Raw genomic sequence first — 17360 nt, 5'->3', positions numbered from 1 at the left:
AGACACTCACTGCAATGGTGCGTATTGCTCCTAATTACAGTGATTTCACAAACTTCAAGTCCTGTTTTGATTATTTGGCTATAGCCCTGTCTTTGCTACATAGTGGTCTTCCAGGGAGACTGCAAAATGCTTGCTTGTGTTTATTGGAAAGAATTATTGGAAATTGATTTGATAAAATACATTTTCCTTGCTGTTCAATCATGACAGCACCTATGCTGAGGACTGGATTCTTCTTTATATTAGGAAAAGAAATAGAAGCTGGAAGGCAAATGTGAATGAGCTTTCTGCTCAGTGTGAGGCTTATTTTTGAGGTATGCAACATCTGAATACGCTGATGCAGACTTCAGAAAAGAATGCTTTAGAAGGCCTCCAGAAAGAAAAAGGCTGTAAAGAAGACCTTAAAGTTCCTATCCTTAGGAGTATTTTCTGTGCTGTATACACTAGAAATAATCTACAAGGAGCTTCATCAGATTGCTTGTACACATGCAAAGTAAAACACTGCTTTACTTAATCTAAAGTAGGACGACAGGCAACCTAAAGTGTCATTCTCTTCTCTTCTCTTCTCTTTCTAAATGGAATAATGGTGACTACTTCCAATGCAGAGGTCTATAGTGCAAATATGTGCAGTTAGGTGAGATAAATTGTGTTTCTAGGATCAGAAGTTTTAAGATAGGCATTAAACTAGCTGCCTAATTCATTTGTAAAGCAACATCCAACAGTTCATTTCTTTTTATTCTTTTTTTTTTTCCTAATATTTTATGTGGGTATTATACCATCAGCATAATTTTACCAGCAGAAAAAAAAAAAAAAAAAATCAGGGTGTATGTAGGGCTGTGCTGTGGCTTCCATCACTGACTAGAAAGTAAATCTAGACCTGTGGGCAGCTTTAGAACAACTCCTAAAAATCAGATAATATTGCATTAGTAAATGTTAATAACTTAGCAAAAATTTCTTTTCATATACTGAGGTTCAAAGGCTGCTCTCTACCATCCTTAAAAAACATAAAGTCACCAGCGAGGTAGCCTACGATCTCTACCTTTTTCTGCTTCACAACCATGATTATCTCAATCTCCCACCTCTAAAAAAGCTCATTGCAGATTACTGTGATCTCTATTATGGCACTTCAAACAGACTTCATATCAACTGAAAAAGAAAAAAAAGGAGATAGATGTCTACACACAAGGCTTGGTCTTTAGAGGAGGAAACTTCGGAGGCATCCTTCAGTCCTTTATAGGTCCATAATTATGTACAGAACACAAACTTTATCTTTGAACTGGATCTTCCTTGAGACTTTGATTAGTTGCAAAAGCCTTATCGAATATTACAGGTGCTGCAGGTTTCTGCTTCTCCTTAAAACGGTGTTGAAAAGCAAGAAAAGTTTCAGATTTCTCCTTAAATAGAACATTAGAGAAGATTGGAATTTCAAAAGAATTAGTTGTCTCAGATGATAGTTGGACTAAAGGAAACTAGAGATGTGAGGAAAAGGAGGTTTATATGGGGAAAAGAAATATGGAATACCCTGCTCTGCAGTCCTGAAATTTTCAGTCAATGAGCAAGCAAGCAGCTAAAGCTGTAGAAATAGCTGATCTCTCAAAAACTAATTCAGAAGCACTGTTGTGTCTCTTGGGATACTGCTTGCCACCAGGAAGATTGCCTTGGTGATATTTCCTTTCTGAGAGCTGCAGTGAGCCTCMGATCCCAGCTCCTGAGGGGTTCTGCTGCTCCAGGCAAAGACAAAAAACCCACAAAGCATTTGGCTTTTGTATGACTCTGTCATAAGCAGAAAGTGGTGAGAGCCTTTTAGGCCAGAAAAATAAAACTATCCAGATATATCTAAACAGAGCTTTATGGGGATAGTGTTTGTTTTTATAGAGAAGACCTAGTGACAATCACTGGGATCCATGTTCTTTTTTTAATCAGTTATTCATTGTCCCAGGATTTATCAGATTTTTTAATTTTAGCAAGAGTATAAAAATATCCCCTCAGATATCAGCTTACATTTTGTTTCTTTAAGTCTCCTGTGCCTTCCTGTATTCCCCTCACACTGCTGAGATCTGTAGCAAGATGTCCTGGCTCTCTTCAGCCAAAAGCAGCAAAACTCATGGTTGCTAGTGGTTTAAGCTGAAGCTCACAATAGGCTACAGCTGTCATTGTCTTGACATGTGTGGGACAACTAATTCTGAATGGGTTGGGACTCTTGTAGCCATAAAAACAAGTAAGCAAAATGAATCCACTTGACTGTCTCTTACTTTTTGGAGGGCCTTTTATCAGGAATGTATTTGACCCACAAAGTGTTTTCTGCTCTCTAAAATACACCCAAAAAAGGATYAGGTACATTCTCTTTACTCTCCTGTATGCACACCAGCCTTTCCTCTGGACATTGGAAAACCTGAGGCAGATGGAAAATGTTCCCTGCTTATACAGTAAGCTTCTATAAGAATAGCACATGTAGAAAAATACATGTAATGAATTACATCCTCTTATTGCCTTGTAACAACATGAAGAACATGCCACATTTTCGCTTTATTTTCAAAAAGATAAAGCAGTGGAAGAAGAACAGTCTATCTCCTGCTTTTGCTTTCACCTACTAACTCAATAAAGATTAAAACCAGCATGTTGAAGATGCTGTTTGATATGTAAATACAATATTTTGTCTGTATTGTAGCCTCAGAAGTTTAGTCTCCTTACATACCTTAGGATTTCCAAGGGTAAGTGCATATGCAACCATTCTAGAGAAACAGTTGCAGGAATGATGGATTCCTAACCTCATTGCTTACATCTTTAGAGATGATTTATAGAAGTCAAAATGACCAACTTACCCAAATGTAGTATGAAGGAAGGGGCATTTAAAAATAAAATAGACAGAGCTATGTGATTGTTTCAGAGATGCCAGAGCTTTTCTATTTGCCTTTCCAATGATTCCATCTCATCTCAAATAAAAGCACTTCAAAGAATTCAGGTATGGCAGCTGCTGCCTGATAGACTGGTAGGGCAGAAATAAATTTTTTAAAATACTACAAAAATAAACCAGGAGTATAATTCCATTAACTAAATGGGAATCAAGAAATGGCTACCATTACTCATTGTTACTGCGCTGCTGAATGAGAGGAAGACTAATTATGAATGGACTTGTTTGTGCCTATAATCCTTTCATTTACAGACTTCTGCCTCCAAAACARTAACTGCAAACTCAAAGTAGGTCTTCCTGAAATGCATTACTGAAGGACAAAATCAGTCCAGAATTACAGCTAATGACAAAATGTTCCTCAGAATTAAAAATCAAGTTAATAGGCTTTCAGTTATTTGTCTCAGAWTGTTGACTATTATTACATTTGGTTTTACTTCCTTTGCTGAAATCAATCTCATTCCTCAAACTCGACGGGTTGCGCCTTGTCACTTCCATGTAATGAAATCAGCGATTGGATTCTGCACGCTCAATTCTGATATTGATTTGTTGACAGCTCTATTGGTTGCCCTCTGTCCACAGACTCAGGACTTAGGAGGGGAGTGACACCTGGAGGGACACAGGAGCCCTACAGTTAACTTCCTCTAGCAAAGGACCACCAAGGAAGATGTGTTTTTAAGTTGCTGACTTCTAACCTGCCTATTTTGAGGCATATGAACACGTTGCAGTCAGCAGTGATTTGGCTTTCCTGCATCTGAGCTACAAAGCCCTCTTAGTTATTTTGAGATGGATGTTTGGGATTTGCATTAGTTTTTATTCCAATAGAGAATGTATCTTTTGCCAGAGTCATCAGTGATAAAACAGGATGAGAAATGGAAAAYATTAATAAAAGCCATGGAGGCAGCTGTGTGAAGTGCAGGGTGCAGCCGCCAGGAGTGGCTCCAGCTGCTACTGCATTGAGAAACAGGAAATAATCCAAAAAATGGATACGAAAAAARGGGATGTAATTTTGGAAACTGCACACATAAATGCACACATTTTAGTGACAGTTTTGCAAGCTACAGGGTGGAAATCCTGAGCCCACTCAATACTTTCTCTAAGTTCGGAGGTATTCAGCTAAAAGGAGTAATTAACAGGTGCATTATCTGTGGCTGGGTAGTTAATGCRAGGCCCTGCGTAAAGGCTGATCCCACCAAAAGGGATGAATGTGCATTGTGCACCATCATGTATGGTCATGCAAAGGCCCATGAAAATGTATAAATGCTACACTGCATAGGGCACAGGATGTGGGTGTTTCCCGATCAAAATTCAGAGCTTTCTAATCCTGAATCTAAATTYGAACTATTATAGATGATTAATGGGAATAATGGACTTAATTATATGTGGTAGTCAGATTCTATGACTTTCACACACTTCAAGCTGTGTCTGTTTTATCAAGCAAAAATCAGGTAGCAGATGTTCTGAGGACCACTGTGGATCAATCTAGGCTCATGTCTAGGTTTATCTTAAACTACTCATGACTGGGCATTTTAACCCATCTGATTGCCTGTAGCTATGGATTCCCACTTTCCTACAGTATACCAAAAATAAATAAGTAACAGGGGACTTAGTTTCTCCTTGCTCTGTATTGCAGTGAGGCCCCCTCAGTGGCATTCAGTATACCTGCACAGATGGGGCTGTGTGAACTCTCTGGGATGCTCCAGGCACCTGGTCTCCATAGGTTAGGTCCTCTCATCTGCTCTGCTGCCACCTCAGGCTGGCCAGACAAGGAGGGACCTCAGCTCTGTGGCCGGATGCCCTCTGGTCCCTGAGGCAGGGGTGATGCCTCTCCCCACCTGGAGACACACTGCGTGCACAGGAGCTCCCATGAGGGGGTCTGACACAGACTGTGCTGGGTAACAGCAACTAGGGGCTGCCTGGCAGGGCACTTTGCTTTTTTGACCAGGGTACTTGTCTGTAGGAATAACTGCTTCACTTTCCACATGTTGAGAGATTGGTAATACACATTTGTAAAGCTTTGGAGATGTTAGGAAATAGATCAGTTCTGCAGATCARTTCAGAATTGCATAGGGCCATTTGGAGCAAATGCTTAAAACTCTGCACTTTCTAAYCAAAACATGCATTATTAAAAAACTGTATGAGATTAAAAGCATCCCCAATAGAGGATTCTTAGGAATTTAGGTAATTAATTATAGCATCACTATGAATGAGTTCATCTGCTTGACATAAAACTTGGGCTGGTTGGCAGAATGCATTCAGCTCAGTTTTTGAGATGTGTGTGTGTGCACATGCACACCCATTACTGCATTTTGAGATGGAGGGGTCTGCTCCCAGCACTGTACAAACTGACCAGGGCTTAAATGATATGTTGTATTCTGCTAACTTGCTTCCCTGCAAAGATGCAGCTAATGAGAACTGCTGCCACATGAACGAAGATGCTTTGTGGGCACCAGTTTACCAGTTGTTCTGAAGTAGAATAAAAGAGGAAAAGGGAGAGAAATCAGTTGCTATCATAATTTTGTTTTATTTTCCTTCGCTTTCCTACGAAGCATCTGAGGTCACTTCGAGCCTGAGATATTTATTATATTCTTCCCCTTGGGTAATTCTGAAAAGGGCACAGAATGTCAGTAATCATCCCCTTTATGTCTTAGTGGCAAGTTTATGATTGAAGGATTACCTTGCTAATATGTGTTTAAATGAGGCTCTGGCAATGTTAGCGGTATTTAAAAGAGTTCTGGCATTTGAAACAGTCGACAACAAGAGATCATGCTGATAAACAGAACCTTGTTGATGTTAGGCTGGTTCTGAGAGCAAGGGCTTTAACATCAGTCTTTTTGTGATGTTCCTTTTTATTTTTTTTGTTGTTTTTGTGTGTGTGTGGCTTTTTTTTCTTTAACCCACACAAATACTGGTTAGTACCAAATGCTGAACAGAACATCAGAAGAGCTGAAAGTAATGGAGAGATGAAAAAAATGTTGCCAAGTGAAAGCCACATAAAAATACTCATACTTTGCAGTTAGTATGTTTTGTTATTGCTATGCATCAAGAATTGAATTTAATTAACTTTTGCTATGGGAAATCTTTGAAACTGGCAGGAAGAAGTACATAATGTAAACAGTGCAGGATCTGGTCATTTTCATTTACAGTCCTTGCACATATAACAAACATTTAGCTTAGTTAATAAATTATGTGCCGACTGAAAGAAGTCACACCTCCCTTCACTAGAAAGAACTTTCCACACTCAGTTGAATACTATTAGATGGTTTTTATTCAGAAATTGTTAATAGAATTTACTGTAGAAAAGAAAGCTATTTTTTTACATGGYTTTAAACCATATCCTTTCAGAGTATTAATATTTAGTCTACTATCTATAGCACAGTATCTGAGTCTAAGCTGGAACACACTGTTTAAATACTGAAGAGTAATAGTATTAATTACCTGATGATTCATGAGGAAGATGCAGATGGTTTGCAAGCAAAATTATTTATTTGGAAATATATTTTTGAAAAATTAAATGTCAGATAAAGCCTTTAACCTTTCTCCCTGCTGCCTTTGCAACCTTCCCTCCTCCTTCATTGCTGAAAATCACACTTCTCCCATGTTACGTGGGTTCACCTCTTTTCTGCCTTTTCTGCCTTGTCTCTGTCTCTGGCATTTCTTCCCACAACTACCAAGAAACTCGGGGATGAAATCTGATAACTGCAGAAATGCTGAAATTCAGAAATGAAACATGGTCAGTGTGTCAGCCCTCCAGCATGTACATGCCACCCTGAAGAGAACAAAAATCAGGTCCAGAGCCAGTCATAAACTAATTGAACTATAAGTTAACTTGTGTCAAAAGCCACTCTTTTTTTTTTTTTTTTTTCCCCTCAAAGCATGAGAAAATGYAGGCCAAAATTTTTACCTTGTGAATTCTGATCTATCCAACAGGAAAGGAGGGAACACTAGTGTCTTTCTTGTATCCCAGCATACTGTGTAGATCAAAAACTGAGCCAAGTCTAGCATCCAAAGACCATAAAGCAGGAGCAAAGCCAATATAAACAAAGGAAATTCAGTACCTGATCATTTCTGTTTTGAGTTTATCATCAAAATCAATATGAAATGCCTTTCTCTTCTCAATGAGAATMCCATTTTAATGCTAGACAAATGACCAGGGCTGATAAAGTGTTGACATATCCAAACATCATCAGACTGGAGGTAAAAGATTTCAGATTTCAAAATCTAGCTAGACTCTTGAGCTTCATTGGAGCAAGAGGTTACCAAGGAGTTACGCAGTACTTTCTAGCAGACTGTCAATTAGTTTCCATTTGACAGACTTCACAGTAGCTCCTGAACAAAAAAAAAAGTGCAGTGCAATAGGTGAGGCATCTATTTTTAATAGCTTTTGATTCTCAAGCAGAATGTCACTTAATTTGGCTAAGATCTTGCATGTTGGTAACTGTTTCTTAAAATAGCTTAATATCTTTATGGTGATCTATGGTCAAAAATATTCATTTTTTTTTTTCATTTCAAATAGGGTGAAAAAAAAAMCCCAGATTGTTTCCTTTACAAAAATTTTTGAATGAAAAGGAAGGTATGTTCAATTAATATTACCACTTAATAAACAATATGAGGTCTATCCATCCCACTTAAGCTTTTGACTGAGGTATCAGCATGAACTGGCCGAGGACATATATCTAAGTTTTGTTTCAGGTTCCAATATGGAGTTCATTTCTGCTTTAAGGCAGGACTCTATGATTCTTCCCATCCTAAGAGAGTTTCAAAGCAAAATGGGATGAATGGCCCTCTAGAGGTATCCATCTCTGTTCTCTGACTACAGGGAAATCTAAAACTTAACATTTAGATTACAAAAGGTAGATTAAATGAATCCAAGGTACCTGTTTAAGTCTTCTTCTGTAGATGGAGTCTCTAAAGTGCAATGCCTCTTAAATAGCACCTTCTTATTTAACTTGTTAGATCTTTCTGCTGGTATTAGTCCTCATAACCTCACATCTCCTCTAAGTTAAATGTTGCTGTTGCTAATGCAGGTAAAGAAACAGAGATGGAAGGAGTTGCCCGAGGTCATGGAGAATTTCCACAGCAGAGCAAGAACTGAATCCAGAAGATTGTATTATTTACTCTCAGAACTTTTAACCAGGAGCCATCAACGTTTAATATGTATTTCCTTCCCACAATACAAACTCAATGAGATCAAAAAAATGTTGTTTTAATGGACCAGGAAGATACTTTTCTAAATCCCTCTCTTAAGATTATATTATCAAATAACCTTCTCAAATGAATATTTTTTCTTGTTTTGTTTTATTTTACTTAGAGCATCATTACCTAGAATGTTCTATTTGTATTAAGGGTATGAGTGAAAGTTTTTCCCTGTTTTCATTTGTTTGCCATAAACCTGCAAGTTTACTGTTCTATTTCCAGTTGGTAAGTTGCAAACTCTTTACTTGCACTTCCAATTAAAAAGGCAGGAGCAAAATATCAAGACTACAGATGACACATAATGATTTCACTAAAGATTCCTAAGGGTAAGAAAATTATAGTGTTAGGAAACAAGAATAAAATAATTATATATTTCAAAATACTTTATGAATAGGAGCATTTATTTAAGTGAATTCTCTACTAAGTTTAAATGCTTCACAATAAATTAATAGTGAAATTAATTGCAGAATTATAAATCATTTCTTAAAAGAATAAGCAAGCATTTAAAATTTGGATTCTATCTTACAGTAGATCTATTCTCCTTGTATGATTTTTTCACATGAGCAAAGTTTCCAACAGGGTACTGCTTGGAATGCCACATTTCTGAACATGTCATTCTCTCTTGATGTGATATGACACAAAAAGCCAAAAGTGACTCAAAAAGCCAAAATGCAAGATCCATGCAGCAGCCATAAGAAAGTGGACTACAGATATCTTTCTTAAAGCTACAGTTCTTTCATGCTTGGATCCTCAGTGTTTCAAGCTAAAAAAGCTGAGACAGCAAAACTGAAATCCACTATTTAAAGAAAAGGCAATGGCAAAAATTGCCTAAAGGTGGTGACTCTTTGACCAGTTCTTGCATTCTTCCCAAGCCAGAGACAAATCRTTAATTGAGATGGATCTTTGGGCTTCCCCCACACATGAATGATTATATGCTTAGCCCCTATATATGCCTATGAATTAATCTTGGTGTCATTCAAATTTAAGTGAASATATTTTTGATACTAAATAGCTCAGAATGAAGCATTGTGACAGTCTTTTTATTGAAAAAAAGGATTTTTGATTTTTCTTTTGAAGTTCAAACTAGCTGAAGTTGTAATTCATTCAGATGATACCTTTATTATGTAAGGTATATTAACACTTTCATCAAGTTAATACAAATACTCCTTGTAAGAATACAAGCCATAAAATATCAACTTAATAGAACTAAAGAATATGTGACAATGTTTACTTTTACATTCTTAGTATCAAATATGATACATGGAGAGGTTAATTAACATWCCCTGTATCTCTCCATCTCTCTGGTTAATAAGTTAGTATCCAAAGACCCTGATGAAAAGGGAGAAAAATAAGCAAAACCTCCCCACTGAAAAGTAAGATTTAGGTTAAACTGAAGAATATGCAGGGTCCAAAAGCACTATGGTAAATTCTTTCTTTTCCAAACATAATCCAGATGTTTATAGCTATATAAAGAAAYAGCTTTTATTACGTTATCAGTCAAAAACTAGAATATTTGCAGTGCAGTTATAGATAGAACACATGATCCCTTCATCAGCTTCATACTATCTTTTCTGCTGAATTGGAAATCACCTGAAAACATGATACAGTTTTCAGGGGTTTAAAATTTACTGTGCCAATATTTAGAAGGACTAGTTCCAGATAAAACACAAATGCGTAGAGGTGGGTGAAAATGAAAAAAATAAATACAAAAAAATTAAATTAGTGTCAGCAAGCATGAAATGTGGTCAGTTATAGCTTAGTTCTCAGAGCAGAAAGTTTAAAAAAAAAAGAGAGAAAAAATAAATTTTAGCGAAAAGAAAAAGAAAATGGAGCTCAGTGCTCCKTATTTTAAGATGGAGCTCTGAAATCTGCCCCAGCTGCATGTGTACTTCTCAAGGGCACTTCTCAAAGAGCTCTGTGGCTCTCCAAACAGGCTGGAAATTTGAAAGAAATGAAGTGGTCTTCAAGTCCTGCTGTTTCTCCTTTTGATTTAAAAGTCCTTGAGTGGCATGTGTGCAACACACACGGGGTGCCTTCTGCTGGAAGAGTTCWTCAGCTAAATCAGCAGCACAAAACAGCACATGTCGATCTGCCATTTAGTTTCTATTTATCTGCAGGTTGCTATAGCAAGAGTTACATTTAGTCCATAGAGCTTTTTAAGAACTGTAAGGTTAAATTGGACTCAACTGCATTTTTGAMCACCTGAAAGCAGAAACTCCTGAGCCTTATAGCTTGCTTCATCTCACCTGTTCAACAACTGGCTGACATCTTCCTGCCTGCCTCTTTCCTGAAATTCCCCATCAGAAACTCTGTCAGAAACCTGAAGMAGTTGTATACACAAAAACGTAGTCAGAGAGGACAATTTTAAACCTTCCCCCCCCCCCCCCAAAAAAAATCCTCTCACCAAAAAAATTTCATGCAAATTCAACTGTGATTTTTCTTCCAACTCTCCAAATAAATTGAATATCTTTACCACTTGTTCCTTCTTTTTGCTTTAGTCTCTTTTAATTTCTTATATTTTAATTGTGTATCCCTGTTTTTTCATTCCTTTTTAAACCTCTTACCACCAGCTTCATTTTAATAGCATTGAGAATGCTCAGATAGATGAGAGCAGGGACAGCTCATTACTACTGGTATAGATCATTATTGACTCATGGCATATTTCAGCAAGAGTGAGTATCTTCCATACTGTCTAACCTTTTAGCCTGGTGTTTAAAATAACATTTTAATGACATATACCAAAAGCAGAAAGGGAAGAAGATTTTGGGATACCACTCAGTTGATTTTTTTTTTTTTAATCCAAGTGAAAAATCTCTATGCTTGATGCCCATACAGTACTTTATTAATTGCTTTAAGTTTGCAGGACAGAGAGGAAGAATTAGAAGTATGTAGTCAGTTCAGTGTTTTATTTCTTTTTTTAATATTCTAAGCTACATGTCAACATTGTATTTTGCTTTCATTCCTGTCAATTGTATTAAAGGAACCCTTCACATTTATAACTATTATAGACTGTAATTCTTATTTTCATGGTTGTTCCTCAGCAAAAAAGAAGGGGAAAGAACAAAGCAGAAGAGACAAGGCTGCAAGTTCTTTCTTCACATGGGAGGGATATACTGGCAGCCAGATATTATACTTTCCCTTTGGCACACTGAAATAGGAGAGTGCCAATAGCCGCGTGAAACAAATAACAATATATACAGAGCTTATTGTTTCAAAGGGATAAGTGACCCTACTTAGCATCTGCTGAGCTCCACTGTTTTTTGCTTTCTGTGCTTTTTCCAGGAATAGTTAAGGGTGGATATTTGGTATTGTCTCATTTTTTTTCCTGAAAACTGAGCAAACGCTTGGTTCCCGTAGGCTTGTGGGGTGTTGGAAAGAGCCTACTAGATGTTATTTTCTCAGAAACACTTCTGCTGTACTCCAGGGCCACTGACTTTCTTCTGAGCTGGATTTTGCTGTGCTTTTCTGTCAGCATCGACTCTAAAGTAATTAATGTGAACTGTGTGATTACRTGGGCTGAGTGATGGAGAATCATGGCAGAAAGTCATTCTTCATAGCTTCTCACTAATCCATTTGAGAAAACACTATCAGTTAGTCACTTGGCACAAGTGCTTTGTTTCAAGGTAATCAGGGGAGATGAGAGAAAGAATAAATGGAAGCAGTTAGAAGTGTCATGTACATACACAAAAAAAAAGAGCTAGGTAGATCTGAATTTTTCTCAGAAGATTCTATTAATTAATTCATCTTTCCTCTACTGGGTAATGCATTTTATGCTTTGTTTATTGCAGGGAATAACAAGCACCTTCTCAAGAAGTTTTCTTCCTGGAAAAAGGGACTGGCACCAAAGAAAATCAAAGTGCTTCAGAAACATAAGATACAAGAACTGAGAAAGAYGCCTGGGACCATATCATGCACAGGCTGACTAATATTGCATTAACCACACCCTGGAGATCTGAGATAAACTCATAAACCTCATTTACTGTTATCAATCTCAAGAGGAGTTTGAGCAAAATTGCTGTCACCTTTTCACTGGTCCTGCATTTACCACCCATTTCCTATTTCCCAACAATAAAAAGGCAATATCTTGTCCTTCATGTCTACATCTGGATTCAAAGCTGTGTATTAAAATTTAATAAATAAATAAATCTACAGAATATCAATAGAAAAGGTAGTGTAATTTCTACTCTCCTCTTGTGCTGATCACATTTAAACAAAAATAGAAGATTCTTAGGGTTATATTCATGCTTTTTGAAATAAAATGCTGAGGCCTAGCTGGCTAACAATAAGCTGAAGGAGGAACATCACCCATTCAGTTTGTTTTCTGAATGAAAGTAGAAAGTCCCTCATTGCTCAGTGCAATTATGTCTTTATATTTGCTTTGCTCTCTTTTGCTGTCCTACACCAAAGGCATATCTCTGGGAAAAAAGGCAAAGTACAAAGCTCTTGTACATTGCTGGCTGCACTGGCAGCATAAAATGAATATGGTTTGATCACTATCCAATGTCAGACTCTACCTCCTGTGAACACACAGTGTATCATGATGGCATTTCTGACTGGAAAGGAAAACAGGCTCAGCTCAGCTCAGCTAACATAGGTCAGAGCACAGGGGTTTTTGAAAGTGTTGGGTAGAGCATTCTAACAATACAGCTTTTATCCTAGTGAAAAGAAAAAAAAAGAAAGAGAAAATCATTCACAGATTATGCATGAGTAACTTCAGCCACTGGATTTGATGGATGATGACTGCTCCTGTTATGAGGGTATTTATTCTTTCATGAGATGCATCACTTATTATTTTAGGCAAAACAGGGTGAGTTAAACGGTGGTAAATGGGTGTCATTGAGTCTAACCRAGTGTGAAGTAGTCTGAAGTTGGCTCATCTTACTTGGCAAAAGTGCAGGTCAATGTAGGAGACTAATTAACACCTTCACATTTTGTCACACTCTCTTGTGTTTTGCAAAAAAATCAATCTTTGCAAGACTCAAACTCACTCCCTATCTACTATTGTTATTAACTTTAGCTTACACTCCACATCTGGCTTCTGTAGCCTATAGGGAGCCTACAAAACAAGGCTSGTCGACTGTTCCCAGCTCTCCAATAACAGCTCCTATGCTCACTGTGCTCCAGTTCCACATTAACAAGAGATTATTAAAGGGAAGAGGTGTTATATTTGTATTCATCTTTCTTACACGTTCTTTGCAAGCCAGCAAGTGCTGGTAGTTGATTTGGAGCATAGCTTTATATATGGCAGCTAGTAAAGAATCCCCCTGTGACCTTGCCCACAAAAATGTGGAGGTGAGTGTTAAGGTAATGGTGAAATCATGGCAATCCATTCTGCTGTCTCATGAAATTCTGACTTAATGAATTTCCTCCTCTACTTCCCTTTTTCTAATTTTTTATTTATTTCTTCCACACTAGCTAAATTAAAAACCCACCCAGACATTCACAGGCCAATGTATTTGTCTTATCATTTTCCCTTGGCTGCCAATTTTTTATTTTTTAATTTATTATTTTACGCTAGAGGTACACTTTGTTTTGGATGGGTTCCCATAGGCTGTAAGGGTATTGCACACAGAAAGCCTCTGTTTTACCCCAGGTACTTTGGCATGTTATCAAGTGACTCTTTCTTACCAAATGATGTCTTAACTTCACAGTTAAGACAGGAACCAGGACTGGTTAAATTGCAGTGACAGTACCATTGGAGGGGAAGAAGGATAGAGGAGGCCTAAATTAAACTGGAAATGCCCAAAGGTTAACTATTTGTTTTTGGAAAGTCATCGTTGTTTTGTGTGGGTTTTTGTGTTTGTTTGTTTTTCCTTACATTAAATAAACATAGTTGCAGCTGTATTTTGTTTAATGGAGATAGTAATATTTTGAACTTACTGTAACTTTCATGCCAGGGACTTCATAAACACTAAATGAATATGCCTTATACACCCCTGTGAGGCAGTTAAGTTCTATTATTCTTCTTTGTAGATAAACTGAAGCATGAAAAGGTTATAAAGCTTACCCAATCACACATCAAGTGAGTCCCAGACCTAGGAATTGGACTCAGAGGTCCCTTCTGCTGTTCTCTTGCCATAGTGTAACTATTAGATTTTGCTCATTTAAAAAAAAAAAAAGACAAAAAAGTAGAAAAGAAAGTACATACAGCATAATAATATTCTGAATCATATTTCAGCAAATGCAGTATTAAAGGGATGGTGATGAACAGCATCTTTTTCTCATTGCTTTACTGAATTATTTTCAGTGTTTGCTGCATTTGTGCTTGTTCTATAATTTTGACAGCAAGTTCTTTAGAAAGCGAACACTCTAATCCAATTTACATGATTCATTTGATGTGGCTTKCTTTGTCCATCAAATCTGTGCCTTCTGATTCACTTCCTGACTCACTGCAATTTTGTGCTAGTGTCACTCCATTGAAATCAATTTTGTCTGGGTGGGGTCTTACTGCCTTTCATTGGAAAGCTGCATTTATATGCCAAAAATAGCACCTGAAGAGAGATGAGGGAGGGACAGGAGAAGAGGGGGAAGAGATGAAAAAGGTCCCTGTATTCAGGGTTTTTCAATAAATGTTAACCTGAGAGTATTTGTAGACTAGAATTTAGTTGCTTTGAGCAGCTGGCTTCAAAGTCAGGTCAGGTTAAGGTCAAAATCGGCTTGATAGACACATTGAATTGTTTGCGTTACACAAGGATGGAAGCCTCAAGAACCCATTATTCCTGCTAATACGTGGGAGACAATGTCTGTCAGCAGCAATCTGATCCTGTGAATAGAGCTCAGAGAAAAGAGAGGATGCCTCTTGAGGGGTAGCATTTGTGTTACAGTTCTGAAATCATTTATGATTATGAAATAAACATATAAGAAATAAAATATGGAACAAAGAAAATACTAAGTCGCTCTTGATATTGAAAACTAAGATACAAAGAAATTCTGTTTTGTCAGATATTCTGTCAGGTAATTTATTTCAAAACAGAGCTTACCTGAAATGAAGTCTGCTGACCTGACTCCAGGAATTCCCTAGATCTTTCTGTGGTTCCTACATCAAATCTGTTCTGAAGAAATCCATGGTTGCATTCACCTAAGAGTACACTATATTTAAACAATGGTGTTGAGACAGGTCAATAAGCCTGTGCAATCTGTAGGCCCATCCCCACTCCATTTCTTTCTACTACCTTATTCAAATTCAGCAACAGATAACATATAATCTGCTCTAACTGAAACCAGAGGAATAAATTCAGCTGCCAAGAAATTACACAGCTCTGTTTTCTTCATCTTCCCCTAGGTTTTCCTTTGAAAGGCCAGCAACTACAGAAGTCCATCCCCAACACTTTCCAAAGGTCCATATGGGAGGTATGACCCTTAGCTTTGAGTTAGGATCCTGCTGTTGCTCACAGTGCAGAAGTTAAAGGAGGATGAATGACTGCTGGTGGGATCCTACCTCACTGGTCATTCCACTGCTGAGAGCAGGTCCTCCTCTGAAAGCTATAGCTCTTTGCCATCGCTGTAGCAAGAGAGCCCCTAGCCCCTTCTTGTGCTGTATTTAAAATCTGAATTTTTCTGCATTGACAGAATTTGCTCGTAACCGTGTTTCAGGTCATCAACTAAAACGAAACTCTAGAACTGGGTATGTATTTCCAAACACCATACTTACTCTGGTTCCCTCCAAGGATGCCATGTTAATGACGTGCTCATTTTTGATTTAAGTAAAGGCTGAACAGGGAAGGAGGAAAGGTCAAAGAAATATGGATTGGGCCAGAAGGATAAGTTTTATGAAATATTTTCAGAGGTATAGAGCTTTGGTAAAGTAAGTTCTTCTATGTTTTCAAGTAATTTAATTTGTTTAAATTGGTTTATAATTGGTAGTTCCAAACACGAGAACAGTTAAAATCTATTTATCATTTACACTGCTTTGACTCTGCTYGGACCTTAACTGAAAAATGGCTGAATAAAATTAAAAAAAAAAAAAAAGCTTCTACCTCCACGTCACAGCATTTTAATCCAAATCTTTTCCTAACCTGTATTTCAAGCTCGTATTTTTAGGACTCAGGTGGTAATAAGACTGCAAGTAAAACTGCTCTAGTCCTATCTACAAGTGACTTTCCATGATTATTATCAGAAAGTAAGTAAGTTCTGAAAAAAACAACAGGTGAGGCAATCCTAAAGAGAATCATACAATGTTCCTCAAGATACACGTGTGCACAGAAGTGAGAACGAGCATGCAGCAAGCAGGACAAGCAAGCTTGCAAGTATCCCAGATGTGAGACTATTCCAGRTACTCTGATTTAACAGTAAAGCAAGGCTTTGATCTAATGATGGCTAGTGCCATCAGCACTGAAAACACAAAGTGAAGTGGCTTTGATGTAAGTGAAAAATCAAATCACACATTATCATCCCAAGATTTCCAAAAGAGAACATAAGGGGCAGGTGCATSAAAGCATTAAAGAAAACTGAAAAGTCAAACAGAAAACAGAAAATTGTAACAGAAAACTGAAATTAAAATTTTAATCAAATGTCCAGAATTTTCAGTTATCTCAGTGTTATTCATAATGATCATTTGCTGTTTTTCTGCTGTCTTAACTGTAGATCCAAAGAGCAGAAATACCATGCRAATCTCCCAGTTCAGGCCTCTGATAAACTGGGGCTATGTAAAATGAATAATTCAAAAGTAATGCAGTAAAATAATGATTTTTAAATCTGCACAAATAGTTGCAAGTTAAAGACTAACAAAAATCCCAACAATGATCATGATCAACAGCGATCATGATTAGCTCTCAAAATGACTTCAATGATTTATTCCAGTACTGAATACTCAGAAATAGATTAAGGATCATTATCAAAGTCTACACTCCTTTAAAAATAAGTGGACAAACCTCTCCCTGCTGCAACAGCCCTTACCCAGAGCATTCAGGCTGCAATACACTTAACTGCAAAAGCTGGCAGGGTGTTTTCTGTGAGATTTCCTGTACTCTGGAAATTGCTCTCCATCCTGGTGTGAAGAATCTAAGCTTGGTAACATTGRAATGACAGCATATAGGCCTAAATTGTGGTGGGGTGAAATCCAGCAAAGGGCCAATGCAAAGAGAGAAACAATAAGGAGGAGTTTCTACAAGTGAATGGATAGCTTATATTCTGTTGATATAGGTATTTACATTGCAGATAAGGCTTTAGCTACTGTTTTCTTAAAGATAAGCTCTACACACTCTGAAAGGCGTCCCTAAGTATTTTGTACATTAAAAAAAAAAAAAAAAAAAAAAAAAAA

The sequence above is a fragment of the Nothoprocta perdicaria genome, unplaced genomic scaffold (genome assembly GCF_003342845.1).
Source record: "Nothoprocta perdicaria isolate Ctin4 unplaced genomic scaffold, notPer1 scaffold_53, whole genome shotgun sequence".
NCBI classification, from domain to species: domain Eukaryota; kingdom Metazoa; phylum Chordata; class Aves; order Tinamiformes; family Tinamidae; genus Nothoprocta; species Nothoprocta perdicaria.
The sequence above is the reverse complement of the archived record's forward strand: the minus strand, read 5'-3'. Positions refer to the sequence as shown.